Genomic DNA, 19,717 nt, shown 5'->3' on the forward strand with positions numbered 1-19,717 from the left:
AAGTGAAAGTCTATGAGGATGAAAATGTATGGGTAAAGTACTTGTCTATATACCATAGACTACGACCTGAGTTTTCCTTTGCTTTTGTACTGTGTCAACGTACTGTTAACAGTGTGTGTAAGAGTTTTTCTACACAGAATCACTTGCTTACTGTGTGTAAATAAAGGGCAGCAGTGGGGACACTGGGTGACCTTTCTAACCCCCCCTCCTCTCTGAAGCTGTCCTGTAGTGGTACCTACATTACCATTTCAATACTGTGCCAGGCCTGATGGTAATAAAATATTTAGCTGACCTTTAAGGTAAAAAAAGGGACTTAGTTGGAGACTGTCATATTATTTAACCTTAAGACTGTACAACGTAAATGTGAGCTGTGCCACCGTGTGCTCCTCATTACTGGCCACACTGTGACGGAGAGGTCTGTTTAACTGAAAGCAAGCCTGAGGCAAAGGGATAAACACAGTGTTCCCATAACCATCTCCATCCCTGCCTCTGAACACATGATCGCCACAATGAAAACCCAACCTTATATCTTACGGCCATTGATCTGAAATATGTATGAGAATTACACACATGTAGAACACATGCAGCATTGGGTTTTTTTTTCCCATTCAATCATCCCTCCATCCATCCATTTGCTTTTCCGCTTTTCGGGTCACAGGACTTGCTGGAGCCTATTCCAGCTTGCTATGGGCGAGAGGGCGGTCACACCTTGAATTCATCGCCAGTGCATTGTGGGCCACACAGAGACAGAAAACTACTCACACTCACAACAATTCGGAATAATCAATTCACCTAAATCACATGTTTTTGGAGGTGGGAGGAAACCGGATAACCCATAGAAAACCCCCACGGACACGGGGAGAACATAAAGACTTTGCACAAAGGGGATTCAAACCCGGAACCTTCTTGCTGGGGATGCAAATTAAATTATAATTTCTGAAGAGCACATTTCTGCATGCACATCTTGTGGACATTCCCCCTCTGTGGAAGTACTGTAAAAGTACAGTTAATTTGATTCAATTTAATTACATTTATTTATATAGCACTAGATCATAACAACAATCAGAATCAGAAGTAGTTTATCGCCATTGTCAATGAGGGTTCACAGACTCCTGCCTATGTTTAACGCAAGGACGAGAAATCTCACAGCATTTTGATCTCGCGAGATCTCGTGGGACGACATCTCGTCCCATCCCTAACTATTAGTAATTTATGTGAACTAATGATTTTTGTTGAACTATACTCATTTTCAGATTCAGACTAAAGAAAATGAATTTAAATCCAGTAAATGTCCAGATACATATGTAAAGTTTATTTACTTTTACTTCCACCCATATTGGGGTCCATCTATTTGCTGTGCAATCAAGTGCATTAACCAGACATCTGAAGCAAATGATGCTCCATTTTCGTTGACATGGTTCCAACTCTGTATTGTCATAGGCTTTATTGAATTTTCAAATGGATCACAGCAACTAACAACTCCCTGGTGTCTTCAGATCTTGACATCTGATCGTTAACCCTGGGAGCTAAGTGCCAGTTCACTCTTTCTGCTCTGTGCAAATGTATCCATGCATACAAATATACACTATATGAATTTACAAGCTGCCAATTTAAGCTTACCTTCTTTTATACACAAAGACACATGCTGCTGTTTTCATACCACAAATACACAACATATGCATCCATACAATCACATATCAACACAGAGCTACTGCTGTGAACAAACACACACACACACACACACACACACAAACTAATCTGTTTGGAAAATATGCAATGGACGCATGCCCTTTGGGAGACCTATCAAATTAATACTGTTGACAGAACAATTAGCTTCTTGGAGACAGAATGACCTTTATTCAATGCATTATCTTTATTACCTTCAGTCCATGTCCATTTTACAGTAGCCCAACATTATACTGTCAGTTTACAGATGTGTGCTTATGCAAAGGTATATGTGTGTGCAAGGATATTTTCCCAGTTTGTGTTTCAGTGGCTGCGTTTATATAATGTCAAAATAACGCTGACATTTCAAGCAGAAAAGGGCGGAACCATGTTTTGTTTACAACGGAAGTCGCTATGGCTTCTTCTTCTACTATTTCCGGTATATTTAGTATAAATTGCGCATGTCAAAATATTTTTTTACGATCAAAAGTGTGATACATGAACACGCAAGTCCTAATCGGATCAATATTTTTAGGGTCCATGAACACAGTGCATCCAATCACAATTTTACTCTGATCGGATTAAAGCTATTTTGTCGATGTAAACGTAGCTCACAGTGAACACAGGTAACCTGCACCTCCCATGTGCAGCTCCCACACACCACCTTGTGACTTCTCCTCTCCATCTTCTGCTGCCCCAACCGGGGCTCTCGCACCATCATTTGTGTGGCTTTTTGTAACGAACAGGCTGTTCGTTCCTGGTATCACTGCACTTTATGCACACAGCAGTTTTAACAGCTAATTTACACACAATGATGCACACCATCTGGTTGTCCCGCATCCGAGTGGGCGTGGCATTCCCAGTATGGCGGATGGCTCTCGGATAAATGTCTATTCATTTGAGGTTCTGCTGCTGGAGAAGCCATACCCCTGTTGTATCCTCCAATGCCCCTTATTGGCACGCTTGGTATTGTGTTGTCAAGTGGCATGTAAAAATAGAGAAAGACGTGGACTACTTGAGGACTTCTTCCGGCTGTTACTACTCGCCATCCACTGCTCGCGCTGTCTTGCTAACACTTTTGCTGTCATGTGTCCGGAGCGAAGTTCATTTGCGAGTCGCATTATGAAGTTCCTCCGTGACATCATCTCATTGGTGCATTTCTTGAACAGGATTTAAGCATTTATGGCAGCCAGGTAAATAATATTATATAACACAGCCAATGGCCGTCTTCGTGGTGCTTTTATTGAGTATTTTCTCCATTTGATCAAGCGCCTTCAAACTTGGTTCTGTTGTAGTATGTAAGTCTCCGGTTTAGCCTTGCGATCACTTGTGATGTTGACAGCTGTGTGGACAGTGCTTAGTATGGAGACATTTTTCCTTGGTTTCACATTTCAGCACCTCTGTAGTGTGCCGGGCCCTTTGCCCAGATATGGCGCAGCATTCAGCATGTATTTTGTATCGACATCAGCAGCAAGCCAAAACTTGATACCAAATTTATCAGGTTTGCTAGGTATATATTGGATGAAGCTGCATCTTGCTTTTGTTGGGTAGAGCTGCTCAGCAACAGTTATATCAGCACCTTGTGCAACACAAATGCGGGAGACAGTGGCGCAGTGGTTGAGAGGGTCGTCCTGTGACCGAAAGGTTGGCGGTTCAGTCCCCGGCTCAGGCGCATGTGTACACTGTCGTTGTGTCCTTAGGCAAGACACTTCACCCGCATTGCCCGGGCGCATGCGCACGCTGCGACCGGCAGCAGTTCAAACTGCTGTAAGCCAAATTGCCCTCCGAGGGACAGATTAATGAAGTATTGTATTGTATTGTAGATTAGAGCAATGAAGGCCTTCGGCTCATCGACAGTCATATCCCATGAACTTTCCTCTCTGTCTTTGATTGCCTCAGCAACGGTGCAGGCCCTGATGTGTTTCAGCATGGTATCATCAACCAAACACAGAAAAGAGGTGAGGGTATCCTCAATGTTGCGCTTTAGCATGTGCCGTGGGGCTTGCAGGTTCTGTAAAGACATTGTGACTCTGACGCCTTCCACCCTTTTCACCTGACTGGATTACATTCCACACTGTGCCATCTTTCGCTGTTTTATGCCTCTGTGCAGATGTTTGTGGGACAGCCTTTTCATCCAATGGCGTGCGGAGTGCTCTTGTGGATGCTGCTTAAGTTTCAGGATCTTCCACTGTCACCAAAATATTAGTCTAATTAGTTTGATTTCATGGAATATTCATCTTATCAGGCCTTTTCCAATTTATGGCACACTTGATAGACCAAAAAGCTGTCCATCATAATAAAATCATGATGTTTCGTAAATTATTTGGAGGCCCCCTGCAATACCTAAATAAAGGCTAAGAAGCTCACAAGATCCCATAAAACTAGCAGAGGCTTACATTACAGAAATATGCAATATAGTAAACCATAGCCTAATGATGATGATAATAATAAGGAGTCCTTATGTACGCCTCATACCTTGTAAATTAGCAGATGGGATGTCAGCAAGTGTGGAATTTGATGCTTCCAGTCTTCTTTTTTGCTAGGGGGCATCTCTAAAATGATTCCTGAATCACTGAGAGCTAATTGAAGCTTCTTCCAAAGACCAAGAGACATCACTCTCTGAACCTGCTCCTCCGCCAGAGTCTTTCTCACCAAGGCGCTGATGCAAGGCTAAAGCCTCCATAACTTTCATTTTCTTACTACTTGTCATTTTGGTCTCTCTTGGGCTTCACAGAGCATAAAAAAAAAAAAAACAGACAACAGAGCAGGAGAAAGAGCATGTAGCAAAGAGAGATATATGACACTCCCTGTACCAATGTTATAATAATATATACACACACATTTAGGAAAAGTCAGGATCCCATTGGTAAATCGTTTTTCTTTTTTAAACCAAGTTATGATGTTGCAAGTTTTGAAAACAGTCAAAATGACTGCCTTGGTAGTTCAAGTGTTAAAGTTAGATAACTAATCACAAAAAATACAGTCTGGAGCCTACAGAAACAATACAAAGCATAGATTTCCCAATCCAAGTGCATCTGACTAAGTATGAACCTGTAATGATAAATGTAACGTCAGAGCAAGAAAAACACATGCACTCGCTTTTCACTCCCGTTAGTATCTAAAGCATAAACAGGCTGCAGGTTGATTTCTGCCCTGCACAGCTGCAGAGGCATTGCTGAACTGAATGAGACGCACCTGTTACACATCTCACCTAATCAGCTGCTGCCTCACGGACAGTTCTCTGCCAGAACATCCTCTCTGTTTCCTCAGTGTTTTCAGGCTCTCCCGTTCTACATGTCGTCCCTACTTCTATGTTTAATACCTGAGGAATGAGATCCAGTTGAAATCGGGGTACATTTTCACGACAAAACAATGTTGTTTTTGGACACTTTCAATAATATCTCTGTTATATTAAATCCACAAAGGAGGTTCTGTTTCTGCTAGCAAGACACTGTGGAGCTAGTAAACAGATTTGTTTACTAGCTCCTAGAAGAATCCACAATTACTGAAAGTGTGCTTTATTGTGAATGTCGAAACTAATAATGATATTGACGTGAATACAATTGCTAAAGGTTTGTTTTCATGTTTTAAAACTAAATCTAAAATTAGAGGTAAAATAAATGTAGGGCCATTATTTTTGGTGCAAATCACAATATAGGGAGACTGAGGTGCTTGGCGGAGGTCTGCCCTCTCAGAGTGCTTTTCTAGTTACAATCTGTGGCTCCTTTGACATCAGTTTTCAAAGTTGTGATGTTTGAAATTGATTTTCAAAGCCAAACAGCTATTGTGTCGAGCAATTAGAGTATTGCAGCTGAATAAATGTATTGCCACAGAGTCTTCTCCTCAAATGAATAATTGTATGCATTAAAGCTAAACATGTTAGCAAGCACACAAGATGATTAAACTGATTCACAGCTTGATTCGTTTCTCCTTTAATTCAGACTGATCAGTCGAGTGGGCTGTATATCCAGTTATACACTTCACTCGGCCCTGACTCACCTGGAGCAGCCTAACACCTACGTCAGGATGCTGTTTGTGGACACCGTCCCGCCGGACATGCTGGCCCTGAAGCTCCACAGCCTGGGACTGTCTCCACCACTCTGCGCCTGGGTCAGAGACTTCCTCAGCAACCGGCCCCAGGTGGTGAGGATAGGAGACACCACATCCTCCCTTCTGATCCTTAACACTGGGACCCCCCAGGGCTGTGTTCTCAGCCCTGCTTTCTTCACCCTCTTCACCCACGACTGCTCTGCCATTCACTCCACAAACATGGTTGTGAAGTTTGCGGACGACACCACTGTGGTGGGTCACATCTCCAACAACGATGACACCCACTACAGAGAGGAGGTCCAGAACCTGATGCTGTGGTGCTCGAGTAACAGCCTTTTTCTGAACACCAGCAAGACCAAGGAGGTCATAGTGGACTACAGGAGGTCCAGGAGGACTGAACACGCCCCCCTGTGCATACGAGGGGAAGCAGTGGAGCGTGTGGAGAACATTAAATTCCTGGGCATCCACATCTCCTCTGACCTCTCCTGGACACTCAACACCAGACACCTGGTGAAGAAGGCCCAGCAACGGCTCTTCTTCCTCAGGAAGCTGAAGCGGGCTGGACTCTCCTCTATGCTGCTTGAGAACTTCTACCGGGCCACGATAGAGAGCATCCTGTGTCTCAGTGCGACCGTGTGGTACGGCAGCTGCACGGCGCAGGACAGGAAGGACCTATCACGGGTGGTGAGGACAGCTCAGGGGATTGTGGGTCACCGTCTGCCTGATTTGGACTCTGTTTACACCTCCAGAGTCCAGAGGCGGGCCAGACGCATCGCCACAGACCCCACCCACCCGGGCCACAAACTGTTTGTCCCGCTTCCATCAGGGAAGCGGTTCAGGACAATAAGAAGCAGCACTACGAGGCTCAGAAACAGCTTCTTCCCCCAAGCTGTGAAAGCAGTCGTTCCCTCGTAGCGATCTGGGACACTCTCTGCCGGCCCTGTTGCTGCTGATGCTATTTTGCACTACTGCCTGTGATTCTCACTCTCTCTGTGTGTATATATATTGTTTCTTAAGAGAGAGAATTTAGTTTGTTATGATGTGTGCCTTAAAGCCGTGGGCCTTCTCACGATTTTATTATGCTCGCATAATGACAATAAAGTATCTTGAATATATGGCATTCCAAGAATATATTGGGCCCACGGTCACTGTTTATTACAATGCATTACACTGGAAAGTGCAGATGCATTAATTAATTTCATTTGTTTTAGTTGTAGAAGTAATAAAGCTGCATATGGAATATATTGAGTTGTCTCTTTGTTGGAGCTGTATAGCTTCATCTTTTATTTAGTGTCCATTTTGGGCAGCATGAGGTTCTTTAGTCCGACACATTTTCCTTTAAGGTTTATGCCTTAATAAGAATCGCTTCAGGAAATGGAAACAGAAAAAAAACAAAAACTTAAAACCACTCTTTCAACCCTTGAACACTGTTTCATTGGCAGAAAAGTGTAAGAGGTTTGTAATGTGCAAGATTCATCAGAGTATATTGATTTTATTCACCACTCGAGGCGATGGTTTGATTTGGCTTGCCGAGCACCATGTGCCATTTATGCAGCGTTTAACTACTTGCACTGTATTTATTGGAGCCAGTGATTTACATATCTAATGTTGAACCACCCACGGGATAACTTCAATGTGGGAGGGTTAAAAGCAGGTGCCAGTTACAAGATGCATTATGAAAGCTCAAAGGTATTGTTTAAAAAGAAAATAAAGAAATCCCACCCCCCGGATGTGTTGAGAGTTGAATGCGCTCTTAACACTTCAGAAGGTGCTTATGAAAATATCGGACCGGTTCACGGAAAGAAATGAGTGACAGCTGGAAATGGGACTAATGCAAAAAAATAAAAATAGAAAAAAGCAAAACCTGTCATGACCCGCGCTCCATGGAGACAACATGAGAAACAAAAACTGCATGCGTAACCATTGATAAGATTCAAACTTGGTTCACACAACCTGCTTTCCATCTTTAACTTATCATTGGTATTAAATTGTACTTTATAGGGATTTCTGCTTGTTTCATTCATAGCTCTCCTTCAGCCTGTTGATAGAGGGGTATGTGTCTGCCAATCGAGAGCAACTTATCCCATATCTCCTTTCAAGTTGACGTCACACAGAAACAACAAAGACATTTAATGTCAGAAAATCAATTGTTTGTATCGGTAGCACCCGTACAACCACTCTGTGAAGGACTTACCTGAGAATGGAGGGTGCTCGGGTTTGACGTAGTTACAGGTGGATAGTCCCACCTAAATAAGTGCATACTTCCAACCAAGAAAACTATCAACTAACCTTGTTAATAATAATAATAATGACTCAGAGTGTGTAACATTTAGGCTGAACAAAGAAACAAGCTTTATTCAATTATATATTGAACATGAAAAAATAAATTAGTTTCAATATAAATTTATGTCTCCTTTAAAGCAAATTCCTTAAATCATTCTTTAACCCTCTATACTTCAGTTTTTGTAATTAAGAGTAATTTTCACATTTCTGTTGTGTGGCTGTTTGATTTCAATGAATGGGTAGATGTCGTGGAGGATTATTCGGCGTGGGGGTGGGTGGGGCCCATATGGGTTACTGCTTGCCCCAGGCCCCAGCAAGTCTGTTGACGGCCCTGCCCGAGATTACTAACAAACGCCACCTGCAGTAAATTGAGGGCTGTAACCAAGACAACCGAGGCGATGCGGAGAGAAGGCTGGAATGAAGCAGCGACAGGCAGCATGGCATGAGGAGAACAACAAAATAGTCGGGGAAGCAGACATTAAAGGGGCTGCTGGTAATCGGCCTCAGGTGTGTCTGGGGTGGGTGGCCACAGCCAATCCGTGAACTGCAGCAACAGGTCCTGGAGCAAAATAGAGAACAGGTGTGAGAATGGGTGACAAGGCAAGCAACAGATAATAACCCTCACACTTTCCTAACACATTTTCACACATCTTCACTGCGATTATCAAGCATGTTACCTTCGGCGAGGTCAGGGGGAGGTTATGTAATCGCTGGCGTCCGCCCGTCTGTCCTTCCGTAAGATAAAAAAAAAAATTCTAGACTGATCTGGATTAAATTTTCAGGGGATATTGGGAATGTGACAAGGGACAGATGATTACATTTTATTGACGATCCACAAGAGAACGTGAATTCGGAATCACTTTGAGATTGTTGCAGTCAACGGAGCGTCAAAATTTGTTCTTCAATATCTCGGTTGATTATTGACCGATGTTTATGGAATTTGACACACTCATGTAGTGTGGGGATCTTTATCTCACTACCGAATTTCACCTGGATCGGATCCAGAATAGAGTAAGTAAAAAATATTTGATTTTTACATTGAAAAACCCATTTATGGATTCAAACATCTGTTTACACACACATCAAATCTGATTCACTTTTGCTTTTAATCGTTGGTGTATAAAGACACCAAGAACAATTTATAACCTTTTGATGATGATGCAGATCATCATGTGGACGGTTTGAATCTAATTAGGAGGGGAACAAGCCCCTCGGCGAAGGAGAAGTTCTTAATGCTATAAGGACTGCTTTGAGTATAATTTTTTATGTTGCTATCCACTGAGGCTTTGTGAGGCCTGTGCCTAATAACGGCGGACTAGTTATTCAGGGTCTCAGGTATGAGACTGCTTGACAAGGGTGAGGAAGCATTGCAGAGCAATGTCATCACCACTGTCATGGAATATCAGTCCAACACAAAAATGAGGAGTGCACAAGTGCAGTGGAAATCCTAAACCACCATCGAACAGCTGCAGGTTGACAGCAGGACATATGCACAACCACTACTGAATTAGTGATGAATATAAATTGCTGTCGGTAAGCGCAGTAAAATGGTGATCATCACAGTGAAGTACTGCAACCTATATTTAATCAGGGGATATTATTTAAGGTTGGAGTCTAATGGTTTAAGACATTGTAAAGGGTTTGTGCAGGTCCACCATACTTGTGGCGTGATTCTGTAATGCGGGGAAGACGGAGATGGTTCGATCTGCACAATGAGATTGTTCTCAAATTGTGTGAGATGCGGGATATTTGTGGTTTATTTTGCTATTACTATGTGAAAACTGCGAAATCAACTGATTGCATGATCCGATAACGTTAACGAGCCTAAATTTACAGAGAGAAGGTGCAAATATATCACAACAATCAAAGAAGATATGTGGTGAGAAGAACGTTTGTCACACAATGGAACTTTTATAATATTAGACTTCCTGCATGGAGGCAAGAGACAAAAAGATGGTATCATCTGCAATTCAAATTCAAATTTTTAAAGTGATGACAGTGACATAAAACATATCTGCTTCATGCAGTGCAAAAGGAGAGCACCAAGAGAACCAGACCACAAATTTCACCTGCATTCCCAAATGTAATTAGGCAATATAAACAAAACAAAAGAATTGTGTTTCCCTAAATACAACAGAGAGTGAGTCATCAGCAGAGTGACTGCAAAGCGTGTGGGGAAGCCTTGAAAATGTTGGTCCAGAATAGAATAGAATAGCACTTTATTGTCATTACGCACGGTGATGCAATTAAATTAAACAGGCTCTGCACAGTGCAAAAATCAAGTCAAGTCAACGCAATGCAGTGACACAAGCAATAAAAAAATCAAGTAGGAATAAAAATAATTAAGTATGAGGTTCGTAGTTACATTATGCAGTTATTGTGCATAGTTACAAATTATACATTTAAACGAAGTTATCGTGAGTGTGTTTTATTGGATCACCAGATCCACCCCGTTATTCTTGCACTTTCTTTTGACTGCCATTTTGTGCTTTCTTACTGGACGTTCCAGCTTGTCCGCCCCTCAGTGCTGTTCTTCAGACTGAGTGTTTTTGGTTTAGCGTTATTAAAAGCTCTGATCTGGCTCTCTGGCTCTGTCTCCACATTTTTTGGGGTCTTCTCTGTTTGGTAGTTCCTAAGAACAGCATCCTCACATAGCTCTTCCTGTTCTCCAGATGGCTCAGCGCTCTTTGGAATGTCAGGGTGATGGCGTCCTCCGTCGATCTGTTTGCTCTGTAACAAACTGGTGGGGGTCAAAGGAGGAGGTTGGATGTCTCTGCCGGTCATTGGGCTCTGGCCATTGTAATTGCTGATGGCCTGGATGCCTGTCCACACCTGTCGGGGGTTGTTGTCCGTGAGGAATCCCTTGATCTTCCTCCTGTAGACTTCCATGGCACGTTGGATTCCTCTCCTCATGTTGGCTCTGACAGCGCTGTACAGAGCAGTGTCACCTGACCTGAAGGCAGAGTTCCGAGTTCTTATCGGAGCCTGAATTTTGTTCATCATCCAGGGTTTCCCGGATTCCTTTTATTCAACTGTGATATTAACTACACAGGTCTGAATGGAGAACATCACAGCCTCAGTGTATACCTGCTGAATGTTCTGACTAATTCATCTGGGATAGCACGGTGACACAGTGGTAAGCGCCGTTGCCTCACAGCAAGAGGGTCGCAGGTTCAAATACAACTTGCAGTTTTTCTGTGAGGAGTTTGCATGTTCTCCCCGCAGCTGCGTGGGTTCGATCCGGGTTCTCCGGCTTCCTCCCACCAAGAATAAAATGCAACTTAGGTCCTGTTCGTTATTGAAAAAGAGAATTAATTCTCAATTGATTTACCTGGTTAAATAAAGGTTAAAAAAGAAAAAGAAAAATCAGACAGTGTTGGGATTATTTATTCTGGATTCAAACTAAATGTCGTCTTGTAAACCCTGCCGTGAGTGTCAGAGTCTGAGTGTTGATTTTATGACACTTTCCACCGTACTGTTTGCCAATAATTCACGCTGTCACAAATAACTAATTTTAGTATCTCAAGAGCTGTATTATTTCTGAAATGGTCGAATAATCCTTCAAAACAATATGTACATGTCTAAATAATGTACACACACTTGCATTTCTGAAAACATTCCCTCAAATACAGAGAAATATAGCATGAAAAGTTGTACTACATTGCTTTGAGTTGCATACTTACATTCTGTGCATAACTCACACTTTGAACATCCAACCGGTGTTCAAACTGCAAATGCCAAACCTCAGTGGGATAGAGCAGCAACCGGAGTAACATCAGTCTGATCTGTGACAAAGCGATCAACATTTTTTACAAGCTGCTGATGTCAGTGTTCCGGTTGCTCATTGAGAAAATGAAATATGTAGAGATTGCCTAGCTGCAATGCACATGTTCGACGTTTATAAGGAGGCCTTTTTTTGTTACTGATCTCAGTGAGCAGAGGGAAAAGAACAGAAGCGGATTGAACAAAAGCCACAGGAGGTCCCCGCCCTTCCCTGCCGAGATGGTTATGAACTTGTCTGGGAGACGGAGATGTCGGTCCCATGGCTAATACAATATTTATTATCCTCATTATAACAGCTGTGGACGCAAACAATATATAATGGATCAAATATCTCTGCTAAGCAGCACACTCATAATGTTCACTTTGAGGGTGCGAAGTATCTGTTCCTGCCGTGGCACCTGTGCATGTCACCAGGCAGCAGGTCGGGGACCAAAATGGACAAAGGTCTTGCTAATCACTTTGCTGTGATCACACGTCAGTGTATTTACGCATGTCCGACAGCAAGACAATCTCTTCTTCTAAACCCTCTTCGGCCTGAAGTAAATGTGCATCCTCAAAGGCTCGAGGAACTTGTATTGAACTACAAGCAGGTCTGTCTTTTTTTACTATCCTTTGTTCTATTAATCATCCCATGGGCATGCATCGTCCACAACAAAGGATGGAACAAAAGCTGTTGTCTTGTGAGAAAGCAGGAAAATAAATATCTCTTTTGTGCATAATTTTATTGCTGCTCCCATTTCTATTCACCCATCATCAGAAGGAATCGGGCTATACATTGTCAATAATCCGGTTGATAGAAGGTTTGAGGGGTTGCAGAACATTGCATTTTTGTATCTTTGTCTGGGGGTAAAGCTTTTGCTGCACCAAATGCTCGAGCTTCATGCCATCATTACTGATGACTAAAGCTGCTGGGATGAAATCAGGGTTTAAAAGTCTGCTAGATTAATTTGGCAGAGAGACCTTGACTGACAGATAGATGAAGACACATGGAGGCAGATTATGACTGATTTATGGTCAATATATTCAGGACAGTCGAGGTAAATTCACTCAATATAAGACACCATGAGTCACCATATATTATGAGACACCATGTCCGCTTTTCAGAGTAGGACTGACAGATGTTGGAAATGCAAGAAAGAGGTGGGCACATTTGTACATGTCATATGGGAATGTTCTGTGGTAAATCCATTTTGGCGAGGCATGGGTAGGAATATGCTTGCCACTGTCCCCACATTTACACATTTTGGGAGACAAAACAGGGATTTCAAAACTGACCACAGTTGCTTACCAGATCTTGATGGTTGGGCCAAACTAAGCCGTCAGAATTATTTTGACATACAGTAGTCCCTCGATATAATGCGGTTCATTTTCCGCGACTTCGCTGCTTTGCAGAGTTTTTTAGTGCAATTTCAGATTTTTTTTTGCACTTGAACGCGCCTTGATACGGCGCAAGACGAAGGGGCGCGGTCAGAGGAACTGTGAAATACACGCGAAAGAGGCTTTTATTTTGTAGGAGCATAAACGTTACGTCCCTTATGGGTATTGTTTCTTCCTGTTTATATATGTAGCCGGCTAGCCGCGCTGCCGTTACGCTGTGCTAAGCTATCCAATAAAGCAGCATGAGAGGCTAAAGACAGCACGAGTAGAATATTTGTTCTTCTGCACTCCAAGCGGCTCTTTCCTCGACCTGCACGCCTTAACATTATTAATAGGAAATTGTTTACTGTACGTACTATATATTTATATTTCTCCAACAAATGTTTAGTTCTGAAAACAGGTTTTGATCTTTGGTTCATTCTATGATACTGAAACAATCTATTTAGATTAATGCCTGACTGTTAAACGTGTATAAAGTGTGTGGTGAGGGGTTTTACAGCCTTAAAACATTTGTGTACATGTATAATAACTAATAAAATATAAAGATTACTACATTACGGATTTCACTTATTGCAGGTTGTTTTTGGAACGTAACCCCCGCGGAAAATGAGGGACTACTGTATTGGAAAGGACCCTCTATCTATCCCAACACTTAATGAGTGGAAAGCTTTCACTTTGATGAGTGAAACAGCATCATAGAGTGTGTTGACAAGAATGGGGGGGGGGGGCAGGGGCCCCGCGGTTGTAGGATGTTGGGATCCTGAGCTCACTAATAGGTTGATTTTAAAACTTTTATTGAAGGGTCTATCTATAGTCATTGCTGTTGGATTCATCGGCTACTTTGTATTTTTCTTTCCATTTATAATTTTAATCATTTATTTATGCATTTATTTATTTTCCCTTTTGGAACCAGGAACACCAAACCAATATTTGACTTTGTAATCTGATCTTCAGCTGCTAAACTGTACCCTATGTTTCATAAATAAAAACTTGAATTACAAAAAAAAGTCTGCAAGATTTAATCAGTAAGAAAAAACAACTCAAGTGATTTCATACTGGTCAACCAGATTTTGCCGCAGACGCCATGTAGATTCATTTGGCATATCAAGGTGGCTATGCTTGGGGGGGGGGGGGGGGTAGACTGAGTCAGCCCTGCCTTACCTATGGCAAGGTACCTATTACCCATCGCCCAACAATGACTTACAGGGATGGTAAAGCAGCAACACTCAGCGCCTAAGCCAGACATCACCTGTATCTCTCTCTCTCTCTCACACACACACACACACACATAAATTACATCATTAGCTCCTCCTTCACACCCCCACAGCAAGGACGAGCTTTCAACATTACTGAGGATCCCGAGTTGGGCGAGTCAGCGCCCAACTGACGTGTGATCACAGCACAGTATGTATATGATACGTATAGGTCGGCACACACTTCCTCCAAAATCCTACTTCCCAACAATCCAACAGTGTCCATCATTACACTTGGTGATATCCACCACAATGCAAAGGCTCATAGCTGCTCATTGTATTTCTTTTTTAGAAATTCCAGGTTTGAATAATAAATTACAACTTTGTGATCCTTGCAGATACAAAGCATTATTTTACCACAGGGGATGGGATCTAATCTTCATATGTGTTAACTGTGAAGTTGCTGTATCTTGATCAAGAAGAGAGAAAAAAGAAAGGCTGAGTTCACAAACTGGGTAATCAGAACGAACAGGCAGACAGATCCAAAGGAGCAGGCAGGGTCGAAACACAGGAGGTCAATTTGGAATGCTGGAGAGTAGGAATCATCACTAAACAATCCGGGAGATGAGTGTGGCAGGAGCAGGGCCTAAGTAGTGTCAGGGCAGATGAGGGATGAGTTGCAGGTGGTGGCAGAAACACAGGTGATAGGAATGAGCTGATTGCAGGGGAAGGATCTGGAGAAGTTAGTGTGTGGAAAAAACACAGGCCCGCCTCATGCTGTGACACTGAGCATGTGTATTTGTTTGTCTCTCATGTGGCCCCGCAATGAGCTGCCGTCTTGTCCAGGGTGTACCCCGCCTTTTGCCCATAGTGAGCTGATATATACTCCAGCAGACCCTCAAAACAGATAAACTGGATGGATGGATGGTGTTTAGCAGGACCCCCAAAGCTCCAGATAACACCGCGTATAGTTGTTTGCAGTGACTGTTTGCTCTTTGTTTTGGGGGATTGTGCTGGCTCTGCTTTTTTGCACGTCTTAGCCCTCGTATTATGTTGAAAACAAATTGCATTGATTGTGTTGTGGGATATTTTGTCCCGTACTGTGAAAATCCACTCAAAACAGTCAACAGTCGATTATATAACTATTTAGAAAAGAGACATAACGATACATTTTTATTTTCAAAACTATATTTAAGTAGTATTTTGTTCAAGTTTTTCCCTCTGCATTTTTTAAATTTAACTTGCCCCTTTTTTCTCACATTTTCCATGTTCAAAAGTTCCCATGCTCTCCACATGATGGACAGAGTGGAACTGTGTGCTTTCTGCTCACCTCTGGATCTTGGGAGTGAAGAGTGCAGTATGAAACAACTGCTGTTTTCTACATGAAAACAAATATTGAGGAATGCAGAGGTCTGCCCAGCATCTTCAGAATTTCACTGGGAAGTTCTGGTTTATTTCTTTTGACTGTTCCCAACATAGTCAGCTTTTTCTTCTGAAGTTCATTTCCAAAGCGGTAGGATGTAAAGAAGTTGTCACCTGATGTTATGACCTCGCAGCCTTTCACTCGTCTCCAGCACCACACACATCACTTGATTCTTCTCAGATGCTTGCTGATTTGTTTATGTTTATTATTGTGCATATGAATAAAATGAAAATGAAATTAAATGCTCCTTCAGCTAGCTTTCCAGTATACACTTGCATATTCCATGCACAGGTAGATTTTTGCATCACAGGCTGCACACATTTTGATGCCATAAATGGCAGCCTTGTAGAAAATGTACTGTCAGAAAGGACAGCGCCCCTTGAATGGAACAAGGCGCTCATCTACAGTAACATGTGGACCGAGGTTGCACAACAAAGGTAGAATTTCAACCCATTTATCCAACGCAACTCTAATAGCAGCTAGTTTGTCTCTTACACGTCGACCAGCTCTGGTTTCACGGTTGTCAAATAGGATCACACGAGACATCATGTGAAATGTCTCCAGAGACATTGTTGATCGAAAGATTGGCCTTCCATCCTCTTCATCCCATAGATTTGCAGTCGCTTCTCCATTTGACCTGTACATTCCAGCTAATACCAGAATTCCAATGTAGATGGAGCCATATGTAGTCTCCCTCCGTGCTGCTGTGGGGTGCTATGTCAACGTCTATGCGCTCCCCTCACTGGGCGGCACCCCCCCCCCCCCCTCTTTATAGGCAGGCACGGGTCTACCCCTCTTCCTAGTTGCCAATGTGGGGGTTGCTGCAGGCTGTCGTGGTGTGGTGTGACTGACGCATATGGCCATCTGTGCGTGCTATTTCCTATCTTAACAGGTAATTTTCTTACACATTCATGGTCTACTCTTGTGTATAATTAGCGCAATGCACACCCCGGTGACGTTTGATTGGGTCTACAGCTGATCGTTGATAGTGTTGAATAGTGGGCTGGCCTGTTTGGATCCTGTTGGGCTGCTAGTCCAATCCCCAGGTGGAATTGAGCTACGGGTGTGTTGTCGCCGCTCTCCTGTTGCCAGTGAGCTCGTGTTTGTTACTAGAAGGTAAGACTCTTTTATTTTACAGCTTAGATTCACTTCAAGCTCGTGACTACAATATAACTTTGATATATTTTTTTATTTTCCAAAGGTTGCAAATGTGTGTGGCCCATTCACTGGCCACTGCTCTGCCCTAATTGTGGCTGCTGCTTTTGGTGGCAACGTCCTTGATTGCCTGTTACTGTAATGTTTAATTTCTGTGGCTGTATTTGCTGTTGAACGACTACTGTTTTATTATAATGTTGTTTATTGTAATGTAAAGATTATTTGACTGTTTGAAATTGATTTCTATGAGTAGTTGACATCATAATGCATTCATCAACAGATACCGATTTTATTAAACAACTTTATTAAAATTTTTGTTCTTGAGAATAAACTGTTTGAACCAGACCTGCTCTCTGCAATAGTGGAATCAATTGAACATGTGCCCCTGGAGTAGGGATATGTTATACACAATTATGATTCAGGAGTGAAAATTCCTCCGACACATTTCCCAGGGGTGAAATTCCCTGGGTGGTAATGTCGCAACCAAAACACTCCACCACCCTGTCACATAAGCATGCAAGTCAATCTGATCCAGTGGCTTCCATTTCTCCTGAAACACACGCCTCCCCTCCAAGTTGGTCATTTCCAGTATAATCTTCTCTATTGGTGGGGATATGAAGAGCTGAAAGGCTGATTTGATATCATCAACTCGTGGGACAGCAAAGCTTGTAGGACCGGGAGTCATTTTGATGACATTGGAAGTTGACAGTCTACCTCGGCTTTGGTGTGGTGACCATTTTATATTACCATCTTTAGAGGCCCATGTCCCCTCTGTGGATGATGATTGCGGCAATTCCTTGGCTTTCGGAGAAACAACCGGGGGCTCGTCCGCTGAATCCTCCTCATCGTCGGAAAATTGGCAATCTGGATCATCCATTATATTGTCCTCTGTGTCTGAAAGATCCTCTATCTCTGAAATCTCTTCCTCTGCATCACTATCCCAGTTCAAAATATGTGATGAAGCCTATTCAACTGCAAACCTTCAGAAGTGCCATTTTTGGTGTGTTGGTCAAAGAGATGCATGAGAAAAAAGACAAGAATAAGGGAGAAAAAAGTCCCTCCTTGACACACGTCTGGGTCTTTGTCAGTCGAAATACTAAAGGACATCAACGAGGCATGTTTATTTTTGATCTGTTTAGCTACTTACCCAACTAAAAGTGTCCAAAATGATCGGCATAAAACAAATGATTCCAGGGAACATTAAAGATTTTACAGACCAGTTCATGACCCTAGATGAGGAAAAGTCACAAAATGTCATTAAGAAAAAGAAAAGATAACCAGTACTTTGGTCATAACAAGAAATGGGACAAATTGACCCTTGACATAATACAAGGGTGATAGAAGTTCCATTTTGTGTGGAATATGTGATTGATTGAAAAACTCTTTCCAATCAGAACAGTGATTACAACATAACCTGGGATTTCTTGTAAATTGAACAATAATCACTAAGTAAAAAGTAACCTGAAAAACATTAATTTAATCAGTATTTTATCACATTAAAATATTCTCACTTTTTGTGACTGAAATAAAACCCTCAGCAACATAATAAAGAAACACCTTTAGTAAAAATAATCTTTGAACACTAAGGAAGGTCCTAATGATTAACGTCGTTTTGCAAACCAAAATGTGCCGTTGGACCCACATCCATGCTCTGGTTGACAAAAACGTTGTCATTCCATTTATTCAGGGATTTGTTTTTTGGGGAGCAAAGTTTATACTTTAGGATTTAAGATATGCATGATTTACTCTATTTAATCGTGTAATGAATTAGGAATAAAATGTCTAAGTAAATACTTGCAAGCTGCAAATAAAAGTCATATTGGACGCAACGGCAAAACAATCAAATGAGAATTTCAAGGTTTCCACCATTTCCACCGTATGCTAATGGGGGCTCACAAAGACAGCAATGTGCATGCAAGGCTCAGTGAGCTCCAATGCCACAGGAGACTTGCCAGCCATTGGTATCAAAAGGTGTTTTCCATTTAAAAGACATTATGTGAATAGCCCTGTGAATAAAATAGCCTCTGAGAAATGTCTGAGGGACAGATGTTTGCTTTGCAGAGTTGTTTAAAGGATGTCAGTGAATAGAAACGTGTCTCATTTTACTATCTCAGCTAAATAAAAATGTGATAAATGTCCACCAAAATGAAAATCAGCATCATCAAGAAAAGAAAAAAAAAAAGTTCCTGCATTTTAAATTCTGCTTTATGTCATTTTGCAAATGTGTGACTTTGCAGATTGTTTTGAAAAAGGCAGTGAAGTCAGAAAAATAAAGAGTCCAAAGAGGAGGAGTGTGAGGCTTTGGGCTGTTTTCTGCCTCCTGCAATTGCCATTGCAGTGGCACAGGTGCCACCTGAGATATTTCACACTCAACATTTATCCAGGGGAGGGCATTTACAGATGCTTCAAAGGAGCTTTGTGGAACGGCCAAGAATGGCCCTTCGTCACATTAGATAAGGCAGGGGGAGCTGTCACCTTAACCTGTATATGGTGCTGCCATGTTAAAAAGCACATTTGACCAGCCAATGCATGCCTGCCTCTCCGATTGCAAGCTGCCTCCGAGCCGTACCAAAGAAAGCAGAGGAAGCAGCTTGACAAAATGCATAGTACCAGCTACATTCATGATCCAGGAGGAGCAACGTGGTTCTCGTCCTGGCCGAGGATCTGTGGACCAGCTCCACACCCTCAGCAGGGTCCTTGGAGGTGCGTGGGAGTTCGCCCAACCAGTTCACGTGTGTTTTTGTGGACTTGGAGAAGGCATGATCGGCACACCTGGAGAAGTTAGAGG

At 42.4% G+C, this 19,717-nt stretch overlaps 1 pseudogene; it reads right to left on the minus strand.

Moving 5' to 3' along the window:
• Positions 1 to 2,939: 2,939 nt before the first annotated feature.
• LOC137896456 (piggyBac transposable element-derived protein 4-like) lies at positions 2,940 to 18,888 on the minus strand (annotated as a pseudogene).
• Positions 18,889 to 19,717: the final 829 nt, after the last annotated feature.

This window comes from Brachionichthys hirsutus, chromosome 1 (genome assembly GCF_040956055.1).
Source record: "Brachionichthys hirsutus isolate HB-005 chromosome 1, CSIRO-AGI_Bhir_v1, whole genome shotgun sequence".
Lineage (NCBI taxonomy): Eukaryota > Metazoa > Chordata > Actinopteri > Lophiiformes > Brachionichthyidae > Brachionichthys > Brachionichthys hirsutus.